The sequence below is a fragment of the Macaca nemestrina genome, chromosome 17, assembly GCF_043159975.1.
Source record: "Macaca nemestrina isolate mMacNem1 chromosome 17, mMacNem.hap1, whole genome shotgun sequence".
NCBI lineage: Eukaryota > Metazoa > Chordata > Mammalia > Primates > Cercopithecidae > Macaca > Macaca nemestrina.
The window spans coordinates 86,575,005-86,599,957 of NC_092141.1; the positions used below are offsets into that span (position 1 = coordinate 86,575,005).

The 24,953-nt window shown below is 47.1% G+C and overlaps 1 long non-coding RNA gene across 1 annotated transcript; it reads left to right on the top strand.

Moving 5' to 3' along the window:
- Window positions 1-969: 969 nt before the first annotated feature.
- LOC105469225 (uncharacterized) lies at window positions 970-24,626 on the top strand. Its single transcript, XR_011615190.1, has 4 exons — window positions 970-1,129; window positions 3,375-3,439; window positions 10,889-11,067; window positions 24,419-24,626. It is a non-coding gene; the product is annotated as an uncharacterized lncRNA (long non-coding RNA).
- Window positions 24,627-24,953: the final 327 nt, after the last annotated feature.

Consider the following 24,953-nt stretch of genomic DNA (forward strand, 5'->3'; position numbering starts at 1 on the left):
TCTCGAGGGCCTAGTGGTGCCCTTGGGACACCTTCCCTTCCTCCCTATGTCCCCACCTGGCTCCCTGTCCCCCTGGCTGGAAGCCCCTAGGAGGAGTGGGAGGCTGCTACTGGCCAGCCTGAGCTCAGCCTGGACACTGTCTAGCTAAGCTTGGGGGCGGCCTGGAAGGACCCACATGGAAGAGTGGGCGGGGGGCAGCACAGGGACCCCTGGCTCTGGCATTCCACCAGACCCGGTGGGCTAGAGGGCCCTGCCTGTGGTGGCGGCACCGCCCAGGGGAGGCCTGGCTGGTTCCACAGGCCCTGGAGGGGGCAGATAAGTTTGGCCTTGATCTTTGACTTCCTGATCCTTGCCCAAGGAACTTGCAGGACACCCCAAAACCAGAAACTTCTCTCTCTTCTTCTGGATGGGCCCATCCTCCACCGAGGCCAGCCACATCTTTATTATTTTAAGCAAAAAAAAAAAAAACAAAAACCAAAGTTCTGGCCCCATCTGGAACAAGAACCAGAGGAGAGGTTTACAGAGCTGTGTAAGCCTGGGGGGCAGGGAGAGAAAGGTCCCCGACCTTCCAGCCCTCTCTGGACAGAAGTGGCTGCTGAGGGTCTAGAGAGTGCCCTGTCTCCTTGCATTAACCCCGTGCAGAGTGAGACCCCGCAGTTAGCGCTGCCGCCCCCTGAAACTAAAGGAGCGGGGTTCGGAGGCGGAAAATCTTCCCGGATCTTCATCTGCGGCAGCCCCTGCCCCACCCCCACTGCCCCTAGCCCTGGGAGCCCGAGTAATCCTTGGGAAGAGAGGATAATTAATTCAAAAAGGCCACATCCCGGGGCCTCGGCCCTTTGACAAGGGAGAGGAGGGGAGGCGAGGGCCGATCGGGGCCGCGAAGGAGGCTGTTGGAATAATCCCCATCTCAGGGCAAGATCGTTCCAGCCCTAATGAGACTCCGGGGCATTATCCCTGCATGCAATTGCCGATGGCGGCCAGGAAAAGGGCGAGACCAACTTTATTTCTGAATTTGGACTGACTTAAAGAAGTGGCATCACATTTGAAGGGCACCCAATCACTCTGTTGCCCTCGCTGCATGAAATTGTATCTGCTTGCCACTTCCTATCTCTCCGGGCGCAGCTGGGCTGTAAGTCATTGGTGATAACATTCTTTATTATGCCGTCGTGTTTATGAACTGTGCCTGGAAAGAGATGATAGAAATATGCAGCAATATGCAAAGGCATCGGGGAGGAGGGGGAAGGGGGAGCAAATGTTAGTTGCCAGGGCAACGATGGGGCTATTTTGGGCATCGGATTTTGCGGATGATGAAAACCATTTCCCTGCAACGGTCGGACTCTCCCCTCCCCCTTCCTGGAGGCGATAAATGCAGCACTGAATGTTTAGGAAGGGGATGGCTTAATTTCTTAATTAAAAATTATGATCTTTTCCCTTCTGCCTCCTTTAAAAATGGATGAAAAAAATCGAAGGGTGTTGATAAGCATTCGTGAGTGGAAGGGGAGCTTTCGTTCTGGTGGAAGGAGATGTGTGAATAATGCGCTCACTTACTGATGCCTGCCACCTCCCCCACCAGGCTCATCCACCGCCTTTCACCTACACCGACTTAACTCCAATAAACTCCCCAAGCAAAATCCCCGAGCCCCAGACCTCAGCATAATCTCAAAACCTCCAGGTGTTTATAAGCAAGCTGAATTCCAATGAGTCTCGGGGCAACTTGGCTTCCAACGAGATGGCTGGAAGATGGCTCCGTCTCTGGGCACAGATGTCCCTGAGAAACCAAAGCTCAGGACCGGTGCTGGAGCGATGCCCTCCTCCTGCCCCTCCGTCTAAGACAGGCTTCCGAGAGGAGGGATTCGCCCTCTGCAGGCACTGGGCTGCTTACGTAAGCCGGGTCAGCTTCGCACCCAAAAGGCGGCGAGGCTGGTGCCCGTCTGCATTTGTGCCCATGTCCTGCCATCCCGCGTGCTGTGTCTGTTTCCATAGGGAGGAGGAGCTGATGGATTTCAACCTTGCCTCCTCCCTGCTGTTTCCTCAGTGGCTGTCCAAGTAGGGTTCCCTGACAGGAGCCACAACCGCAGCCTCACCTGGGGATTTGTGGAAAATGCAAAATTTAGGGGTCCTACTCCAGACTTACTGAATCGGAGCTAGAGGCAGGTTCTAAGGAATCCCCGCAGGTAAGGCTGATGCAGCTGCAGGGTGAGAACTGCTGTGTTAAAGACAGATGGTGCCCAGGTATGCATTATCCTGCCCCCTTGCCTGCCACACACCGTGCCTCATAGCCTGCAGGTGCCCAATAAGTGGGTGTGGAATGAATGGATCTGGGGAATAATCCTGCAGTATAATCCCCCACCCTCTGGCCAGCGTCCGTGGCCACGGCCCACCTGCCAGCCTCCGCAGCATGCTCTAGTGCGTGATGGGAGAGCCGAGGGTGGTGAGGACACAGCGGACGATTTCCCATGCTCACAGCCCAAGGTCTGGGGTTGGAGAGGGATGACTCCTGGCAGCCTTTTTTCCTTCCTGTCTGGGCCACTTTGACCGGCTGGCACCCCTCAGTCAAGTGCCCCTAGAAACAGGATACCCAGATGTGTCACTGAGTTCTGGTATCAGGTCTAAGACATGCTCCTGGGTCTGGAACCATCTTGCAGGGACAGCTGGGTTCTGGAAAGTTCCATAGGTGTCAAAGTTGGTGGAACGGAATGCATCTCACTGGAGGGTGGGTGGCTCTTGCTTTGTGGTTGGAATGGGTTCTTGCAGTTAAGTGCTGTTTCTGTATCTCTGGTTTTGTGACACTGAGTCATGCTGTGATTCGTACCCCTTCCTACCCACTCCCTCCACCAGAAGGAGGACCCCTGAAGATGTCTGTGGGCCAGTTTTGGGAGGTTCTTTGGGATAAATTAGGGGAGAAGGTGGCTGGTTTCTTCAGCTGTGGGCTCTTCTTGTGGGGATGTTACTTATTACTCCGACTCTGAAGAGAGTAAAATGATTTATGCTTTCGTTTGAAAACAAACTTTTAATTGCCTATCAGCCAAGTAATACATTCTCATGTGGAAAAATTGAAAAATATAGAAAGGAATAAAGAAAGAAACAAAGTATCTACAGTTTTCCTGTCTGGAGATACGAGATAATCTTTTTCTGTTTTTTGTTTTGTTTTGTTTTTTTCTCTGTTTATTTTATCTTTACAGACTTGAGATCATATTGTATTCTGCTTTTTTTTTTTTTTAGCTATCATCATAATGTGAGCATTTTTCCATTTCCTTAAATAGTCTCCAATACATCCTTTTTTTAGTGGCTGCATAATATTTTATAGTGTGGATGTATCATAGTGAAGGTTCCCCCCCCGCCCGCAAATAAATGATTTTCCATGTCTCTTTCAGGCCGTGGAAGTGGCAGCTTGTGATTTTAATACCAAAGAAATCCCAGAGCTCAGAGAGAGGCAGAGGTGAGTCCCTTTGTGTTTCACGCCTGGCATTTGAGTTGTGCTGAAGGAGGAGAAGCCAATCCATCACTGGGGATTGAAGTTAGCTTCTGTGGTGACATTCATGGGTAAGAGACAAAATCACTTCCCCCAGGGCAAGAGGCAGCATTTGGCATTTTGCAGGTCGCCAGTGAGGTAATGGAGTCAAATAGAAGTTCACCGGTAGCTTCTTTTTAATGCCCTTGAATGGGGCTGTCAAAGGAGGAAGAGGAAGAGCTGCCACTCTGCCAAGACCCGGCGTCTGCAGGGCCCTGGATTCGTACCGACTGCCCCTCAGGTACAGGGAGACCGGCAGGCTGGGGCCCTTGTGCTCTTTGGGTAGATGGACCTGCTGGCAGGGCCCTCCCCACTCCCGTGGGGAGAAGCAGAGATCAGCCTGGAGTCTGGTGTAATATTTCTGCTCCATTTTCCCCCTCTGTTTTGGGGTCCACACACCATGAACGAGAGTGGCTGAAATGAAAATCTCGAATGAACAGAATGATAAAGGTCAGCCCACACAGCGAGGTTTCCCACCTGCCCCACTCCATCCTCTCTCCAATGACACCTCAAACTTTCCATGTCTCTTTGCAGCTCTTTTGCAGGAATTGGAACTTGCCACTTGTTTCCAAAGCTCTTCCAAGTCCACTCCCTTCTTCCCATCATTCCCATCACAGCCAGCTCTACCAACAGGGAACCCCAAAGGCCATAGATGTGGTTAAGCGATATTCGAACCGTGGGGCCTCTTTTGTACAAACAGTTATTTCAGCAGATTTTATTGCAGCATAAGTGTAAATACCCCGTGATCCTCTGGGGCAGGGGTCTCTGCAGTGGCATTGTTGACATACGGGACCAGATAATTCTGCATTGTGAGGGCCTGTCCTGAACATTGTAGGATGTTAGCAGTGTCCCTGATCCCTGCCCACTAGAAGCCAGTAGTAGGGTGCCCTGATCCCTACACACTAGACCCACTCAGTCACGACAACCACATATGTGTTTCTTTTCTTTTCTTTTTTTCGAGATGGAGTCTCACTCTGTCGCCCAGGCTGGAGTGCAATGGTGAGAACTCAGCTCACAGCCACCTCTGCCTCCCGGGTTCAAGCAATTCTCCTGCCTCAGCCTCCTCAGTAGCTGGGATTACAGGAGTGCGCTGCCACGCCCAGCTAATTTTTTGTATCTTTAGTAGAGACGGGGTTTCACCATGTTGCCCAGGCTGGTCTCAAACTCCTGGCCTCAGGTGACCCACCTGCCTCGGCCTCCCAAAGTGCTGGGATTACAGATGTGAGCCACCGTGCCTGGCCTGCACTTTCCAGTTCTGAAGTCATGTCATTCTAAGGATAACAAGCCATGTTTGTCCCACAGATGACCCAACATCACTGGAGAAGGAAACGAGTGTTTGGCATCGGTGGGGAATTGTTTAAGCCTGTCTGTCCCATTGCTGAGTCTCAGAGACCAATACCTGCAGTGTTTAATGATGGTGTGGCTTGAGAACAACAGGTGTGGCTGTCAGAGAGGATCATGCCCAAAGAGGAACATTCTCGATGCGGAAGTTGGGCAGATCTGCCCAGATTAGTGACTTTTCAAGAGTGAAGGGGCACAGCTTGTTTGTCTGTGTTTATGAAGGGCGCCCGAGTAGACAGTTCAGGTATTTATCTCTTTAGTTCTTATCACACATGCTTTCCAGGAGGCGTAGGAGAGAAGCGATAGCACCTACTGCGTCTTTTGCTAGACAAGGGGAGAGGAAGCATGCTGCATGTATGGAGATGCTTGTTTAGGTTATAAATTCACCACTCAGAGTCTCTAAGTTGGATTACCTATCAGCAGTGATTTGCTCTGTTATGGTATTTAATTTTGTTTCAAAAGCCATTGGTGATTTTAACTCTCTCCCTCCTTGTGGGCTCTGGTCTTAAATCTTACAGGATGGACACTAAATTCATCACCTTTCTTCTCCTTCCCTCCACTTCTCCCCACAGTTTCCTTGACATGGACCACATTGTTAAGAGTAGCAGCTCAGGCTGGGAGATGTGGCTTTTGCCTGTAATCCCAGCACTTAGGGAGGCTGAGGCAGGTGGATCACCTGAGGTCAGGAGTTCAAGACCAGCCTGACCAACATAGTGAAACCTTATCTCTACTAAAAGTACAAAAATTAGCTGGGCGTGGTGGTGCACCCCTGTAATCCCAGCTACTCGAGGACTGAGGCAGGAGAATTGCTTGAACCTGGGAGGTGGTGGTTGCAGTGAGCCGAGATCGTGCCATTGCACTTTAGCCTAGTCAAGAGAGGGAGACTGCATCTCAAAAAAAAAAAAAAAAAAAGAAAGAAAGAAAAGAAAAGAAAAAAGAAAAGAAAAGGAAAAAAGAGTAGCAGCTCAACTCTTAGGTCATGAGACTTGTCCCCACTCCTTCAAACTCTAGACATTATCTGTCATCATGTTTGTTGTCTTTTTCCTTCCAAAGTGGTTTTCAGCATCATCCCCAAAGCCCCTGCCCAGATAAACCACAGAAATGCTGCAGGCAAAGGATAGGTGTGAGATCGTATGGCAGGGTTATATGACTTAGCCAGGAAGAGTTGGTTGGCGTTGATGGGGAAACAGCTTTCTGCCTGAGACTCGAAGGACCAGCATCGTAGGAGTTCCGCGACTTGGGTTTCCTCCCTCCAGCCCGTTCCCACGGGCCTTCAGCCTGGTCTTCCTCGCCTAACCCTTAGTGGCAGTTTTCTGGGGCTACTGTAGCCAAGTACCACACACTGTGGGACTTGAACCCACAGAAGCGTGTCCTCTCACAGTTCAGAAGGCCAGACGTCCTGTATCGAGGGGTCGGCAGGATCAGTTCCTTCTGGAGGCTGCAGGGGAGGATCTAACCCGTGCCTCTTCCTAGTTTCTGGGGGCTCCTGGCAACGTTGTGTCCTTTGGCCTGCAGCTGCCTCCCTTTGATATCTGCTCCATCTTCACATGGCCTCTGTGTGTGTGTGTGTGTGTGCGCGTGTGTGTCTTCTCTTCTTTTTGTTTTCAAAGGACACCAGTCATATCCAATTTAGGGCCTCCTGTAATCCAGTAGAACCTCATCTTAACTTTCATTACACCTGCAGAGGCCCTATTTACACAGTAGACCACATTCACAGATTCTGAACCTTGAACCGTGAATTCTGGGGGGACACAATTCAAGCCAGTACACCCTTGTTTAAGACCCAACCCAAGAGACTGAAGCAGTGCTATGAGTCCCAACTCCTGCATATCAAGTCCGAACTGCCTAGGCAGCTATTTATTTGTTTATTTACTTATCTGTCTGTTTATTTTTTGAGGCAGCATCTCACTTTGTCCCCGGGCTGGAGTACAGTGGGGCAATTATGGCTCACTGTAGCCTCCACTTCCCAGGCTCAAGGTATCCTCCCTGCTCAGCCTCCTGAGTAGCTGGGACTACAGGTGTGACCCACCAAGCCTGGCTAATTTTTTAAATGTTTTTGTAGAGAAAGGGTCTCCCTACATTGCCCAGGCTGGTCTCAAACTCCTGGGCTCAGTGGATCTTCCTGCCTTGGCCTCCCAAAGTGCTGGGATTACAGGTGTGAGTCACTGTGCCTGGCCCAGGCCGAGTTTTTTGTTTTGTTTTGTTTTGAGACGGAGTCTCACTCTGTCACCCAGGCTGCAGTGCAGTGGCATGATCTTGGCTCTCTACAACCTCCACCTCCCCGGCTCAAGTGATTCTCATGCCTCCTGAGTTGCTGGGACTACAGGTATGCGCCACCACACCCGGCTAATTTTGTATTTTAGTAGAGATGGGGTTTCACCATGTGGCCCAGGGTGGTCTCGAACTCCTGACCTCAGGTGATCTACCCACCTTGGCCTCCCAAAGTGTTGGGATTACAGGCGTGAGCCGCCATGCCCGGCTGAGGTCAAGTTTTTACAAACACCATTCCGATCTATGGACTCACCCTTATATCCCACCACCCGCAGCACCATCTTCTCAGTCGAGCTCATGTTCCTGGCCCTGCCCATGCGTCTTCTGGCCACTCCTCCTACCCTTGTGGAAAGAGACATGGCCCCTGCTCTGACGTACTGCTGTGGTCCCCAGCTATGGCTGCATCGAGGCTCCTTGCCTGAGGCCCTCTGTTCCCAGGAGTTCTCTCGGCCTGTGGACAGCAGGAATTAGGAAGCCCCAAGGAATTAGCACCTCCAGGGAGCAGCTCTGATCCAGTGACTGGTGGGTGGGAGTAAGTGAATAAAGACCTCATCTTTCTTGCTGTTTTGGTGAGATAACTCTGAGGCATATCACAAGGACGCCATTTTTCAGAGTTCCGCAGGGGGATTAAGCTCCGTCCTCTCTCGAAGGCGACATGTTGCTATCTCACCCTTTTGAGGCTGCTTCACCTTCTGTGTCCCACTTCCCCCCTCCCCTGCAGGTGCTTCCCATGACCACCTGCCACATCCACCCCCAGAAACCCTGCAACAGGCACCCCTTCAGTGAGGAGCCCAGCCTCTCATACTGCTTGCCGCACTTAAAATGCCTACTCACGGCTGATATCAAATGTACGCTCCAAACCAGCTCCACTCCCTTCTCTGCTTTCTAGGATGACGTCAACCTGCACCATTTCTCTTTTCTCAGAACCATGAGTGTCACAAGAGTCGGGACTCCTTTGGCCGTTCTGCTGCTTTCTGGCTTTGAGTGTTTGATTTCTCTTTCACCGAGACCATGTTTCTTGCATCTCATGTCAAACAACTTCCTAAAATTTCCCCAGACCTCGTGTAGAATCTGTGCTTCCTCCAAGTCTGCAAAGTTCTGTTCCTTTTTCCTTGTCCTGTGTCACCTTTTTTCCATGGGCTTATTGTTTTTCTTGTCTTGTCTTCTTTTTTTTTTTTTTTCTTTTTTTGAGACGGAGTTTCGCTCTTTTACCCAGGCTGGAGTGCAATGGTACAATCTTGGCTCGCTGCAACCTTTGTCTCCCAGGTTCAAGCGATTCTCCTGCCTCAGCCTCCCGAGTAGCTGGGATTACAGGCATGCACCACCACGCCCAGCTAATTTTTGTATTTTTAGTAGAGACGGGGTTTTGACATGTTGGTCAGGCTGGTCTCGAACTCCTGACCTCATGATCCACCCACCTCGGCCTCCCAAAGTGCTGGGATTACAGGCATGAGCCACCGCGCCTGGCCTTCCTTGTCTTTTTATTCATTCTTTCAGGAGGAAAGGAATTTCCAGAACCAACTGACACTTGCCATCATGTCTATTTGCTGGAAAAACAAAACAAAACAAAGCAACACCCTACTGGCCTCTCTTTCTTGGGTCAGCAGCGCGGCAGCAGTTCTTGGCAGGGTCCTGGGGTCTAGTTGAGTTTTTCCTTGTGATTCTGCTATATTCAAGTAGGATTTTCTCTCACTCCTTTCCACCTGATGACAACACTCAGAACCAGGTGGAGTGTGCGGAACTGTCCGAGCCTCCGGCTGCTCTGGAGTGCAGGCAGCCTGCCGCTGTTCCTGCTCCGACTGTGGTCATGGGAGCCATGTCCACGTGCCTATTCGTAGTTCTCTGCTGGTTTTCTCTTTGATAGACTATTTTATCCAAGATGTGCTAGGAATCACAGACCAAGGCTGAGGCGGTGGCTTCTGCAAAAGTTTGTTAATTCTTGCTCTTCCCACCTCCTGCTTGCCCAAGACCCTCGAGAAAGAGCCAGAGACAAAAAGGGAAATCCCCTCCACACTGCTGCCCGCATCCCGGCTCTTCAATGTGCTCATCCTCAGGCCCTGTGGAAGCTGCGGGTGATGGGAGCACACGGGATTCTAAGGAGGGGGCAGCTGCAGAGGCTCCTCCTCGTGGGGTGTTTATGCAAAGGTTTTGTGCCCCAGTTGGGTGTGGGTAGACCCACATGAAGTGGTGGCTGGACCCCTGTCAGCTTCTAGGCCCTCATTAAAGGCTGGTCCTCTCTGGCTGTCTTCTTGGCCCCCTGGCCTTGTGCTTTGGTGCATTCATGTTCCTTAATAGTGTAAGGTGAACAACAGTCTTGGTTTGCTCAGGACTGAGGATCCCCCAGATGCAGGGTCTTCAGTGCTAAGCTGGTGACCCTGGTAGTTAGGAAGCATTGTTGTTGTTGTTATTATTATTATTATTATTATTTGAGACAGGGTCTCACTCTGTCACCCAGGCTCAAGTTGGAGTGCAGTGGCACGATCGTGGCTCAATGCAGCCTCAAACTCCCAGGTGCAAGCCATCAGCCCACCTCAGCCTCCTGAGAGGCTGGAGGCATGCACCACCACGCCCAGCTAATGTTTTGGAGAGACAAAGCTTCACTATGTTGCCCAGGCTGGTTGTGAATGCCTGGTCTCGAGCAATGCTCCTGCCTCAGCCTCTTAAAATACTGGGGTTATAGGCATGAGTCACTGTGTCTGGCCTGGATATGTGAGTTTTTTTTTTTTTTTTTTTTCACTGATACAGTCACAGCTCCCAGCCTATGCTTAGTATTTTTAGCTAGTGTCCTTCTCTGTATCCTCTTGGCTACTCACAGGGTTTAAATGAATATATTATAGATTATATATCTAATGCAACCAGTGCAAGTAATTTTCTACTTTCTTAATTTTTGTACACAAAAGTCCTACTAAAAGGAGTTGCCTCATCCCTCCTAAACTAGAGGGATGTCACTGAAAGGCATGTTGGGGAGAGGGTGGACAGGCCCTGGTGGGTGGCATGTCCCTTGAGTCCCCCATAGCTCTCAAGCAGACAGATTCCATTCCCCCGGCTGCTACCCTCCGCCCTGCTGGCTGTCAGGAGAGGCGTGCCATATGGGTGGGAAGACAGGGGGCTTCTGGGGGAGGTCCCACACATGTGCTTCTCCAAACAGCATCCCCATGCAGTCTGCTGACCCAACTCTCTCTGATATACCTCAGACATTCTCTAATCACAAGGCTTCTATTTGTGTTATTGTTATTTCTATATTTAATTAAGGTATATATAAATTGCATTTTAAAAACTTGGATCCAGGCCAGGCACAGTGGCTCACGCCTGTAATCCCAGCACTTTGGGAGGCTGAGGCGGATGGATCACCTGAGGTCAGGAGTTCGAGACCAGCCTGGCCAATATGGTGAAGCCCCATCTCTACTAAAAATACAAAAATTAGCCAGATATGGTGGCGCGTGCCTATAATCTCAGCTACTCGGGAGGCTAAGGCAGGAGAATTGCTTGAACCCCGGGAGGTGGAGGTTGCAGTGAGCCGAGATTGAGCCACTGCACTCCAGCCTGGAAGACAGAGCGAGACTCCATCTTGAAAAAAACAAAAACTAAAACAACAACAAAAAAACTTGGATCTGGTTTTTAAAGGGTTTGAAAACCTGATTATTTCAAGAGGATGTGTGAGGAACCCTCTGTGCAGTGAGGGAAACTGTAGTTCATCCTGTGGGTGAAACTATTACCTTCAATTCAATTTATTTATATTATTAATTCAGAATTTATTTTTCCTAGAGTCTGGTCTGTCTGGATTTCAAGAGGCTAATGGCCAGGAAGAGATCACTGTGTACCGAGCAGAAGCTAGTTTACGTCCTGAGAAGTAGAAAGATACAGAAAGGTATTGGCTTAAGAGTAAGCGACGCCCCCACCTTCTTCAACCCGCTAAACTTCTCAGTCTTGTTCCTCAGACAACTGTAAGTAACAGGTTCCTGAGTATCCTGAATATCCTTCCAGAAATTGTGTATGGATACATAACAAATATCTATATTTTCTTTCTTTTTTTTACACAATTAGGATCATACCACATCTACAGTTTTAATCCTTTTTTTCACTCTGTAATAGATCTCGGACAATTTCATTTAGATGTAGACTGATTTCAATTTTATTTTAATAGATACAGCATTCCAGTTTATGGGTCAGAGCTGATTTATTTATTTAGGTTTTTTTTTTGTTTTTTAAATAGTCACTATCAGAAATGGTGCTGCGCTGCATATGTCTGCACATGTCTCTCTCTGCAGTTGTGCTGGGGTATCACAGGGGAATACTCTCGGACATAGAATCACTGGGTTAAAGAATTAAACTTTGATTCAACATTCACCAAAGTTATGAGAGCAACAAATGCACAATATTACCCATGATTAAAAGGTAATTTTAATTAATTTAATTACTGGCCCATGCTTATAATCCCAGCACTTTGGGAGGCCGAGGCGGGCAGATCACTTGAGGCCAGGAGTTTGAGACCAGCCTGGCCAACATGGCGAAACCCTGTCTCTACTAAAAATACAAACATTGGCTGGGCGTGGTGGCGTGCACCTGCAATCCCAGCTACTTGGGAGACTGAGGCAGGAGAATCGCTTGAACCTGGGAGATTGCAGTGAGCCAAGATCGTGCCACTGTGCTCCAGCCTGGGTGACAGAGCAAGACTCTGTCTCAAAAAAAAAAAAAAAAAAAGTAAAAGGTAATTTAGATGGGCAATTAGTGCCTGGGACAGCCACGTCATTCATCTAGGTGCACCTCATTTTCGAAATCCGTTTCGCACCTTAGGTAACTGAAGCAGAACAGGCAGAAGAGGACGGACAATTCCGCCTGGTGGGGGTTGGGGTATTCAGACACGAACAAGCGCAAGTGCCCCAGCAGGCAGGGCGGGGTGAGTGGGAGTCCAGGAGCGGTAATATTTGGAACTCGTGTGTCAATAAAATGCTGATCATTGGAATGATTCCCCTGTCGACTTGTAAGACATCATTGTTTCTGAGATGCTTTAACTTCAGTTGGTCTTTTTTGGTATAAACTTTCTATTTTGAAACAATTTTAGATTTATCTATAATGCAAAGATGATGCAGAGAGTTCCTGATTCTCAACTAGGAGCAACATCAATTTGGCAATGTCAGGAGACACTCTTGGTTGTCCCATCCTGAGACGGGGTGCAGTTCTTCCTGGTATCTAGTGGGTGGTAGAGGACAGGGAAGCTGATGAACATCCTGTGACACACAGGATGGCGCCACAACAATGAACAATCTAGCCCAACATGGCAATAGTGCCAGAACGGAGAAGTCGGCCCATACCCTTCCCCCAGCTTCTCCTAATGTCAACATCTTACAATAACCGTGGCACCTTTATTAAAACTAAGAAATTAACATTGTACAATGTCTTAAACCTCTGTCTTAGTCTACTCAGGCTGCTATAACAAAATGCCTCAGACTGGGCAATTTATAAGCAACAGAAATTTCTTGCTTACAGCTCTGGAAGCTGGAAAGTCCAAGATCAAGTTGCCATCAGATTCTGTGTCTGGTGAGGGCTTGCTCCTCATGGATGTCAACTTCTGTGTATTCATGTAACAGGAGTGAACAAGCACCCTTGGTACTCTTTTATTATTTATTTATTTATTTATTTATTTATTTATTTATTTATTTATTTGAGATGGAGTCTCGCTCTGTCGCCCATGCTGGAGTGCAGTGGCACAATCTCAGCTCACTGCAACCTCTGCCTCCTGGATTCAAGCAATTCTCCTGTCTCAGCCTCCGGAGTAGTTGGGACTACAGGCACTTGCCACCATGCCTGGCTAATTTTTGTATTTTTAATAGAGATGGGGCTTCACCATATTGGTCAGGCTGGTCTCAAACTCCTGACCTCAGGTGATCCACCCACCTCGGCCTCCCAAAGTGCTGGGATTACAGGTGTGAGCCACTGTGCCATCCTCTTTTATTATTTTTAAATTTTTAAAAATTTATTTTAGATTTGGGGGTACATGTGCAGGTTTGTTGCATGGATATATTGCATCATGCTGAGGTTTGAGCTTCAGCTGAAACTGTCACCCAAATAGTTAATGTTGTACACAATAGATAGTTTTTCAGTCCTTACCCCACCTCCTTTTAGAATCCCCAGTGTCTATTACTTCCATAATTATGTCCACTTTTACTCATTGTTTAACTCCTGTTTATAAGTGAGAACATGTGGCATTTGGTTTTCTGTGTCTGCATTAATTCACTTAGGATAGTGACCTCCAGCTGTGTCCATGTTGCTGTAAAGGACGTAATTTCATTCTTTTTCATGGCTGCATACTATTCCATGGTGTATATGTACCACATTTCTTTATCTAATCCCCCATTGATGGGCACCTTGGTTGATTCTATGTCTTTGCTATTGTGAATAGTGCTAGGAAAAATGTGTCAGTGCAGGTGTCATTTTGGTAGAATGATTTATCTTCCTTTGGGTATATACCCAGTAATGGGATTGCTGGGTTGAATAATAATTCTACTTTTAGTTCTTTGAGAACTCTCCAACCTGCTTTCCACAAGGGCTGAACTAATTTACAATCCCATCAACTGTGTATAAGCATTTCCTTTTTGCTGCAACCTTGCCAACATTTGTTATTTTTTGACCATTTAATGATACCCATTCTGACTGGTGTGAGATGGTATCTCATTGTGGTTTTGGTTTGCATTTCTCTGATGATTAGTGATGTTGAACATTTAAAAAAATATGTTGTTGACCTCTTATATGTTTTCTTTTGAGCAGTGTCTTTGTGTGTCCTTCGCCTACTTTTTAATGGAGTTGTTTCTTTTTTTCTTCTTGATTTGCTTAAGCTTCTTATAGATTATGGACATGAATCCTTTGTCAGATGCATATTTTGCAAATTTCTCTCCCATTCTGTAAGTTGTCTGTTTATTCTGTTGATAATTTATATCGCTGTACAGAAGCTCCTTAGTTTAATTAGGTCCCAATTGTCAATTTTTGGTTTTATTGTGTTTGCTGTTAAAGATTTAGTCATAAATTCTTTGCCTAGGCCAATGTCCAGAAAAGTATTTCCTAGGTTTTCTTCTAGGATTTTTATAGGTCGAGATCTTATGTTTAAGTCTTTAATCCATCTTGAGTTCATTTTTGCATATGGTGAGAGGTGGGGGTCAAGTTTCATTCTTCTGCATATGGCTGGCCAGTTTTCCCAATACCGTTTATTGAATAGGATGTCCTTTCCCCATTATTTATTTTTGTTGACTTTGTCAAAGATCAGTTGGTTGTAATTATGCAGCTTTATTTCTTGGTTCTCTATTCTGTTTCATTAGTCTATATGTCTATTTTTATACCAGCACCATACTGTTTTGGTTATTGCAGCCTTGTAGTGTAGTTTGAAGTCAGGTAATGTGAGCCTCCTCCTTTGTTCCTTTTGCTTAGGATTGCTTTGGCTATTTGGGCTGTTTTTTGGTTCCGTATGAATTTTAGAATAGTTTTTTCTAATTCTGTGAAGAATGACATTGGTAATTTGATAAGAATTGCATTGAATCTATAGCTTGCTTTGGGCAGTATGGATATTTTGATGATATTAGTTCTTCCAATCCGTGAGCATGGAATGTTTTTCCACTTTTTTGTGTCATCTATAATTTATTTCAGCAGTGTTTGGTAGTCCTCCTTGTAGACATTTTTCACCTACTTGATTAGATGTATTCCTAGGTATTTGTGTGTGTGTGACTATTACAAATGGAACTACATTCTTTATTTGTTTCTCAATTTGAACATTATTGGGGTATAGAAATGCTACTGATTTTGGTATATTGGTTTTGTATCCTGAAACTTTACTGGTCATTTATTAAGTTTAGGAGTATCTTGGTGGAATCTTTATGTTTTCTAGTTATAGAATTATATCATCAGTGAAGAAAGATAATTTGACACCCTCTTTTCCAATTTGGATGCCTTTTATTTCTTTCTCTTGCCTGATTGCTCTGGCTAGGACTTCCAGTACTATGTTGAATAGTATTGGTGAGAGTGGACATCCTTGTCATGTTTCAGTTCTTAGGGGGAATACTTCCAACCTTTGCCTATTCAGTGTGATATTGGCCGTGGGTTTGTCATAAATGACTCTTATTGTTTTGAGGTATGTACCTTTGATGCCTAATTTTTTTGAGGGCTTTTTTCATGAAGGGGTGTTGGATTTTATTGAATGCTTTTTTCTACATCTATTGAGATGATCATGTGGTTTTTGTTTTAAATTCTGTTTATGTGGTGAATCACATTTATTGATTTGCATATATTGAACCATCCTTGCATCCCTGGAATCAAGCCCATTTGAACTTGGTGGATTATCTTTTTGATGTGCTGCTGGATCCAGTTTGCTGGTATTTTGTTGAGGATTTTCGTGTCTATGTTCATTGGGGATATCATAATTTCTTTGTTGTTGTATCTTGGCCTCAGGGATCTTTTATAAGAGCCCCTAATCCCATCCATGATGGCAGATCCCTCACAATCTAATCATCTCCCAAAGGCCCTACCTCTTAAAACTATCACCTGGGGATTAAATTTCAACATATGAATTTTAGGGAGACACAAACATTCAGACCATAGCACCCTCTTACCACATTTTTAAGTGTGTAGTATATTATTGATAAGTATAAGCACAATGGTGTACAGAAGACCTCTAGAACTTTTCATCTGGTGCAACTGAAACTTTATACACAATGAACAGCTGTTCCGCCCTTTCCTCTCCCCAGTTATGGGCAACTAACCATTCTACTCTCTGCTTATATGAGTCTGACTATTAGATACCTCATATGAGTGGAATCATGCATTGCTTTTCCTCTGTGTCTGGCTTATTTTACTTACCATTATGTCCTCCAGATTCATGCATGTTGTTACATATGGCAGGACTTCCTTCTTTTTAAAGGATGAATGGTATTCCATTGTATTTGCCATATTTTATTTATCCATTCATCAGTAAATGGACAGTCAGGTTACTTCTACATCTTGGTTATTGTGAAAAATGCTTTTCTTTTTTTTTGAGATGGAGTCTCACTCTGTTGGCCAGGTGTGATCTTGGCTCACTGCAATCTCCACCTCCCGGGTTCAGACGATTCTCCTGCTTCAGCCTCCTGAGTAGCTGGAACTATAGGTTCACACCACCATGCCCAGCTAATTTTTGTATTTTTAGTAGAGACAGGGTTTCACCATGTTGGGCAGGATGGTCTCAATCTCTTGACCTCAAAAAATAAGATCTTCTCCCATTCCATAGGTTGCCTTTTATTTATTTATTTTTTTGAGATGGAGTCTCGCTCTGTCGCCCAGGCTGGAGTGCAGTGGCCGGATCTCAGCTCACTGTAACCTCCGCCTCCTGGGTTTACGCCATTCTCCTGCCTCAGCCTCCCGAGTAGCTGGGACCACAGGCGCTTGCCACCTCACCCCTTTTATTTTTTATTTATTTGTTTTTTGAGATGGAGTCTCACTCTGTCACCCAGGCTGGAGTGCAGTGGTGCGATCTTGGCTCACTGCAACTTTCGCCTCCTGGGTTCAAGCAATTCTCCTAACTCAGCCTCCTGAGTAGCTGGGATTACAGGTGCACACCACCACGCCCAGCTAATGTTTTTGTATTTTTAGTAGAGACAGGGTTTCACCATACTGGCCAGGCTGGTCTCGAACTCCTGACTTCAGGTGATCCACCCACTTTGACCTCCCAAAGTGCTGGGATTATAGATGTGAGCCACTGCTCCCAGCCCCATAGATTGCCTTTTAAAATTTATTTTTCAATTGACAATGAAAAGTATATATATTTATCCTGTACAACATGTTCTTAAGTATATATACATTAAGGAATGTCTAACTTGAGCTACTTAACATATGCGTTACTCATATACTTATTTTTTTGGTGAGAAGACTTAAAAAGTACTCTCTTGGCAATTTTCAAGAATACAACAGGCTTAATAATATTCCATTGTGTATATATACCACATTTAAAAAAATTCATCCATTGATGGACACAAGTTGATTCCATATTTTGGCTACTGTGAATAGTGCTATAATAAACATGGGAGTGCAAATATCTCTTCAACATACTGAGTTTATTTCCTTTGGATATGTACCCAGTAGTGGGATTGCTGGATCATATGGAGTTCTATTTTTAATTTTTTGAGGAACCTCCTACTGTTTTCCAAAATGGCTATACTAATTTACATTCCCATCAACAGTGTGCAAGGGTTCCCTTCTTCCACATCCTCAACAACTCCTGTTATCTTTTGTCTTCTTCATAATAGTGATTCTAACAAGTGTGAGGTGACGTCTTATTGTAATTTTAATTTGCATTTCCCTGATTATTCCTGATGTTGAGCATTTCTTCATATACCTGTTGACCATTTGTACATCTTCTTTGGAGAAATGTCTACTCAGGTGCTTTGCGCATTTTTTAACTGGGTTATAAGTTTTCTTACTATTGAATAGTCTAGGTCCTTATATACTTTGTGTATTAATCTCTTGCCAGATGTAGGGTTTGCAAGTATCAGTTGCTGCCCCATTGTGCTTGCTACGTGAAGATGGACCCAGCCTGCTCAGGGAGGAGGTGCCAGACATCTGGAGTGCAGGGTCCCACCTTCCCTCCCTCTGTGGTCTTTCTGCTCTGCTGTTTGTTTACTTTGCCATGGCCAGCGTGGCTTTTTAAAAATTTAGTTTTGTTTTTATTACTCCATACCTCTTCAACTCTTAGTTAAGTCACTAGTGGCCTGAAACAAAATGTAAGTGCACTAGGGAGCTTCCTCTGTGGGACGAGCCATTTTATAACCTTCTTTTTATAAGCCAATATAAAATCTTCTGCCACATGGATCGCCTTTTCATCATTAATTTGTCTGGTAAATATCACATTAGGTTAGGCTTTACAAAATCAGATCCTAGATGTACTTCCCATGAAAACATGAACAAATCTGCATTTGGGAGCTCTGAGTGGTAGGACATAAAGTTGAGGGACATTTCCAGAGGCTCTAAGTCCTCTCTCGGGAGGACAGTCACTATTTAGAGCTATGTCTACAGGAACTGTTTTCACGCATCCAGATGTGGATGTGAAGGACCAGCCCACCGTAATGACTGGCTCAGTCAATTCCATACATACTTACTGAGCATTCCCCAGGCCCTGGGCTCTGAGAGGCTCCCCATAGGAAGCAGGTGCATCCTGCCCTTGTCGAGGTTAGGCTTCTGTCGTACTCAGTCAGTGCAATATCGTCAACTCCCAAGACCCCTACCAAGGCAGGTAGAGGAGAGGATTGGAGAGAAATCATTAAGTCACTTCAGCCCTTTTAATTAGCTTTTTCCAGCCACAAGTGCTGCTGTAGGTATGAGGGAAGCGAAGCCCTGAGTGCTGCTCTGGAGGAGTTTGCATGCGAGTGAGTGGGAGAGAAAGAAAGCTCCTTCGATAACTGCCGTGGAAAAAGTGCCCTGGATTGGTGCATCTAAAGTTGACATGCACACGGGTCACCTGGGATTCTTGTCAAAATGCAGATTCTGATTCACTGGGTTGGGGTGTGGCTCGAGAGCCTGCATGTCCAGTTTGCCCAGGTGATGTTCATGCTGCTGATCCTGAGCCACACTTTAAGAAGCCAGGTAAAGCCCCCGATCATCAGGGGAGGGGGCACAGGGAGCCGTGGTGATCTGGGGATGCTGCAGGCTGCTGCAGGCTGCTGGGGGCTGTCTTGGACCTTGAAGGAGGGACAGGATGGAGGCAGTACCAGTTGTGGAGGCCAGGATGTGGGGCAGGAGTGGGGCTGGAAAGGGCAGAGGGGGAGGGCTCCAGTCCCTGCCTAGGCTGCTTTCATTCTGTAAAGAGGTGTTTACTCTAGACCTTCCATTTTCCTGGAAGTGAAGGTCTGACATGCATTGACCCAGAAGGTGAAAACCAAAGGATGGACGAACATGCACACTCTTCCTCACTTCATTCAGCTGGAATCAAAGCAACAGGGAGGTGGAGGTGGGGTGCGGACTGGGGAGAGGGGTGGGGGTGGGAGAAGGGCTTTCTCAGGCGGGCAAGTTCTTGATGGGTGGGGAGTGGGTAGGGAGCAGCAGGTGGCAGGGGTTTCCTGTGACCGGGACCTGTGACCCTCTTGCCTTTGGGCAGCCAGTAGGCCCACAAGCCATCCAAGGGCAAAGTTTGTGCTTTTAGAAATTTCTTTCCAAGGAAGCGATTAGCCAGCCAGACCTGTTGTCCTTTTGCAAGCAGCAAATTACCCAGGAAAATGTAATTACCCATTTGCTTTGTTATTAGTGCACAGCTAAGAAGATTGAAGCAATCGCCCCTTTCATGGTATTTCAAAGCTTACTCACACGATGCATCCCTGATATTAAACACAATGAGACTTTTTTGAATTCAATTAAGCATTTGCCTACTGTGACTCTTTATTCATTGCAAATTGTCTCAGTAAATAATCTTCATCAGAAGTCAGAACCAATCCCCATTAGTTGTTTAGATTAATTAATGGGTCCCCCTGGAGCCACCCAAATCAATTCAATTTGAACATCAACAACTTGGCGATGGAGTTTCCCAGGTTGGCATTAAGACAATATTAAACCTGCAATAAGTCACATTTAAAATGTTAATTCAGAGAAGCTCTCCATTTAGAGCATTTAATTAAATCCTTAAATAAACTGCATGGGCTCAGTACCAGATGGTTCTGCATTTTCATTGCAGCACAGAGCCTTGAAGTCATTGTGGGAAGTAATATTGGAGGCGCGGTGAAGATAACCAGGATATATAGAGTAATAAAATCTAATCTCGTTTCCAGCGGGGAGATTCAGTGTATGTACACAACCCGGGCTCAAATTGTAAGTTAATTACATTAACCCCAGTGTACTCCGGGATCTGAGCAGCCAGAGATGAAATTAGTCTTTTTCCTATCATAAGATTCTTTTCAACTTCACTATATTAATTTTTAGCCAAATACTTACTCATAAGGAAAATTGAAGTTAATGTAACCAAAGATAAAGTAATGCAGCCTTAATATTCTGAAGGGATTATGGAGACCCACGAAAATATACTCTGCAAATATCATCAACTTGGAATGGATTTATGGAGTTGGGCGGGGGAGAAGAAATGAAGATGCCAAGAAGGCCCTTGTCTCTGCCCATTTTCCCCCGGCCAGCCGAGGGTTAATAAAGGACCTAATCTAGGAAATGTAGTCCGTGGAGCAAACAGTCTCCCAAGGGTGGTGGAGGGTGTTGGAGGGGGAGACAGATGGCCTCTGAGAGCAGTCAGGCCTTCATGTCAGGGGCAGGTGAGGGGCCCAAGTGTCCCCTGGCAGCATGATTACCTCTGTCCGCCCGATGGGTGGCCCAGGAATTTCCATGGCTCAGCCTCTTAATCTCCCTGCCCGGAGAGCATCCACCCTCCACAAGGAGAGACGAGACAAGTCACGCTTCCTGGTCTTTCCCTTGGGATGTCAAGACGTACCATTGGCTCCTCTGTCTGCCAACCCAGAAACCCTCAGGTACCACCTTGGTTACCTCAGTGGTCCCGTGGTGACTGAAGATCTAAGGCAAATTTCTTTTGAAAGAGTTTCCTCCAAACGTCTATCAATTCTCCAACAACTAAGAAAAACTACACATTACCCATTCAGTCTTGGGAGCCTGCATTCCCAAGGGGTTACGTCTCCCACTGCATTCCCGTCACCCCGCCATCTGGGGAAAGAAAGCAATCCTAGAACCTTGTGAGTTTGTCTCAAAAGCATTTTTCTGCTCTGATCATTCCAAGTGAAGCAGTAGGAACCGAATTTCTGATAGCCTCCTCCTAGGAAACGACTCTGTTGTGACCTGGCACTCACCTTCACTTGACCTTCTGTGATCCTAGCCCGCTGCCCGATGCTTGGTGCCATCTTAGCCTCCCAAACTGGAATATCTCAAACCCCTTTGGGCCCTCCGCCTCCATTCTGGTCTTTGGTCTGAGAGAAAGGATCACAGCCTCAGGAACCTGATTCTGCCGGGCCTCTGGGCTACTGAGAGTCCACTTGGCTTCCTCTTCTGTCCTGAACGTGACTGTTGTGCTTGTCACTCAAGGGTCCCCACACTGAGGTGGCTCATAGGTTTCATCTGAATGCCAACTGCAATGGACTGGTAGTGGTTGCTCACAGTGTTAAGAAGGATTCTGAACCTGAATCCAGTCTCCAAGAGGAAAAGAACACGGCGGATATTAGCAATACGTGTCGTGTATGTGGGTGTGTATGTGTATGTGTGTATGTTCACACTATGAATACTTTCCAATGTTTTCAAATGAAAACATGTTCAGGGCTATACCATAATTCATTTTAATTCCATTTTTTGTTTTTGCCTTTTTTTTTTTCCCCTTAACTACTAAGGGTAAATGACACATCTTTGTACACTAACCTTTGAATGTCTGACCCTTTGTTCAGGTAGACTCCTAGAAAGGGAAGTACTAGACCAGAGATTGCAAACAAAGACCAAGTTATTTAAAAGTTGAGCTCTTTATTATGACCATATACTCCCACACATGTGAGTGCCAGCGTGTTTATTTCAGGAAAAAATTAATACAGCCCAAGTTACAAATATTAATAACAAGCAAGGTGGCTCCCACCAGGCACCTGACAAAACTTCAGCCCAGAGGGGCGAGAAGAGCTGATTCTGGGTTCATTCTGGAATAGCTGGGGTGGCCCTGTTTACAGATCCCCTCCTGGGGTCCACGCTGTGCCTAGGTTCACTTTGGCCTGCAATGAAATGACCAATTCTTTGCATTGGGGCATGGACGGTCGGTCAGGGTGCTCAATCTCCTCAGCTCCAACTGTTCAAAGTGCAGACTTTGAGCAAAGCACAGATATTCCTAATTATTCAAATTAAGAGATCACACACAGAGCAAGATTTAAAGCATTAACTAGGGGGTTACTGTGTTCTCTCTCAGTATCTTCATTTTCATAATTCCGAGTCATAGTATCAAAGACATTAGAGCTGGAAAGGAAACAGGAGGTTGAGTCCAGCTCTCTTGTTGGACAGAGGAAATGAGGTGCTCAGAGAAGGTAAGTGGTTTAACCAAGCCACACAGCCAGTTCGCGGCAGGCCAGATCCTGTTTCAGTGGTCTTACCACGACACCTCACTTCCAGCCACTCCTGCTTACACATACTCACATCCCTGGGGCTCTGCCGGTCCCTGGGCTACACACTCAGTGAGTCCAGAGCCCTCCTTTCTCCGTACACTTTTGGCTGTGGCTACCTCACTGCCTATTCTGAAACTTAGAGCAATATTCTTGTGATTTTTTCTATAGCGCATGGCTAATGCAGTTACCTCCACATATCTCTCATTTTGCTCTTCTGCCTAGTTCCACGTGGCAAAAGTGAGAAGAGATCAATCCTGGTTATGCGGTGTTTACATCTGTATGGTATGCTGGCTCCACTTTTTTTTTTTTTTTTTTTTTTTTTTTTGAGACTGAGCCTCACTCTTGTTGCCCAGGTTGGAGTGCAGTTGTGTAATCTTGGCTCACTGCAACCTCTGCCTCCTGGGTTCGAGCGATTCTCCTGCCTCAGCCTTCCAAGTAGCTGAGATTACAGGCATGTGCCACCATGTCTGGGTAATTTTTGTATTTTTAGTAAAGACAGGGCTTCACCATGTTGGCCAGGCTGGTCTTGAACTCCCGATCTCTGGTGATCCGCCCGCCTCGGCTTCCCAAGGTGCAGGGATTACAGGCATGAGCCACTGCGCCTGGCCTGCTCGCTCCACTTTTTAAGGGAGATAATAAAACAGGCCTTGCTTGTGTTTGGTTTGAATTAGTTTTGCAGAGAGCACCACCTTCTTGCCCCGCATGAAAGGAAATTGCAGGCCCTTTGCAACAGCAGCCGAACTCCGACCTCAGCTACAGTAACTAAGTAGCCCTCATCTGCCAGAAACACTTTCCTGAGCGAGCCAGTTATTCTGGAGAGAGGGCAGCAAAGGGACTGAGCAGGGAAGGAGGGGATGAAACCCTGGCTCAAGGCTGGGAAGGAAGCAGAGTCTGTGCTTGGTGGATGGGGTGGGAACAGCTGGAGGGCGAGACGCAGGGATGCCTGTGGAGCACTCACCTCTTGCAAGGTGGGGAGGCACTAGTGGAAGGCAAAAGGGGATTGTTCTTGTACCACCCAAATCCAGGGCATCTGTAGAAACTGCTTGTCTGTGGGTCAGGGCTGATGCCAGGAGAGTGTGCACGAAAAGGAGAGCAGCTGGGTTCTTGGGCAGCAGGAGGTGGTTCTGTGCTTGGTGTGCCCCATGAGGGACCAGCCTGTTACCTCCTAGCGTCGCACAGGGCTGTGCAGTGGGCCGTTAGGCATAGCGAGAGCCCAGTTGCAGAATTATCATTGATACAGACACCAAAAGTCTGCACTTTGAGCAGTTCGAGACGACAAGATTGAGCGTCCTTCCCATCCATGCCCCAGTGCACCAAGACTTGGTCATTTCATTTCAGGCCAAAGCGAACCCAGGCAGTGTGGCCCCCAGAAGGGGACCAGCAAACAGGGCTACCCTGGCTGCTCCAGGACGAACTCAGAAACGACTTCTCTCATCCCACTGGGTCAAGGTTTCGCCAGGTGCCCTGGTGGGAGAGGAGGTCGCGTTGCCAGCAGAGCCCCCTGTCTGTCATCTCTCTGTTGGGCTGTACTAACTTTCTCCTGAAATGCACAGCCCAGCACACCACGTCTGGCTCTCTAGGCTGTCAGGACATTTGATTCCAACGCGGCTCCCCTGGGCGGCCCTGCCAAGGCTCTGTGTCTGTGTGAAGGTGGTGACTGTTCCCCTGCCACCTCGTCTTCTCCAGTGAGACACATTCCCTGCGGGAACAGTGGTGCCTTCCGCAGCCTGCGCCTTCCTCCGTAGCTGGGGAAGCTGCACAAGGGCCTGCCCTTCCTGGACCACATCAACCCCTCAGCTTACAGCTTGTGCAGTGTCTGTGCGACAATCACACCATCCTGCCGCCGGCAAGCGCAGGGCTGGGAAACTCAGGTACCTGCAAATCAGATGCTTCCCAAGGGGCAGGCAGGCAGCTATGATGGAAGAGGAAAAGGGAGGGGCCGTCCTACCAAGACACAGCTACCCTGAGACCCACCGCCGTAACCACCGGCCTGAACCTCCGTGGAGATGAGGATGTGCCCTATTATCCTTCTTGCCCTCTCTGGGGTGGTCCTCACGACCTCAGCCTGGCTATCTCATAAGCCGGCAGTATTTGGGTCAGCTACAAGACAGGCCAGAGGCACAGGTGTTTCGATTTGTGCATTTTGTTTTGTTTTTGAAATACAGAAATGGCATGAGCCTTGAAAATTTTCTGTCCTCCTTTCTCAAAGGGAACAGTAAAAGCGTTCATCACGTGGCTGGCTGAGGCTTGAGCTTGATGGAGAAGTGAGGTTTCTAAAGAGCTCTGCCCCACTGACATCTCGAGCTGCCCTGACTGCTCCTCCCTGGGCTGGGAGGTGCCATCAGCTGTCAGACCTGGCCTCAGGGCAACAGGCAACGAAGGCACAGGTGAGCAGTTGGTAGGAACCGCAAAATAAAACGCTGCATGATTTTTATGAATTTAGCCTCGATTCCACTTTTTCCTGCCTGCTTGGAGAGCAGGGCCACGCTCTCCTCTGAGCAAGAATTAGGGGCGATGGTGGGCTTTGCAGAGAGCCCTGAAAGCTTCCTGACAGGGATTGTCACCTGAGCTGGGATAGCTTTTGCTTTGGAGACGAGGTGGGGTGTGTACCTGCTGGGGGCAAACTTCCCTAGAGTCGCAAGCTATGATCGCTCCTCACTGTTCTCACTTTCCCTCCGCCCTGCCATGCTCTCTGTTTTGTTGCGCCCTGGGCCAGCTGAGTCCTGTCCCAGATAGGAATGTGT